This window comes from Heptranchias perlo, chromosome 11 (assembly GCF_035084215.1).
Source record: "Heptranchias perlo isolate sHepPer1 chromosome 11, sHepPer1.hap1, whole genome shotgun sequence".
Lineage (NCBI taxonomy): Eukaryota > Metazoa > Chordata > Chondrichthyes > Hexanchiformes > Hexanchidae > Heptranchias > Heptranchias perlo.
The window spans coordinates 35193528-35193752 of NC_090335.1; positions in this window are offsets into that span (position 1 = coordinate 35193528).

Genomic DNA, 225 nt, shown 5'->3' on the forward strand with positions numbered 1-225 from the left:
AAGAAGTTATCTTTACTGATAAGGTAAATAGCTTGAACTGGTTTCCAGGTTGAAAACAGTTCACTGAATTCATGTAAGAAACACTTAGATATTACATTATAATTTGCCAAATTTGCCATAAGAAAAGTCCCTTGCAGTTGTAGCCAGAAAGAGGATTCTATCTGAATGAAATAGCTGAAAGGTGTGGCCAATAGGAGGGAGAATATAAAAGGGTGAAAACACACA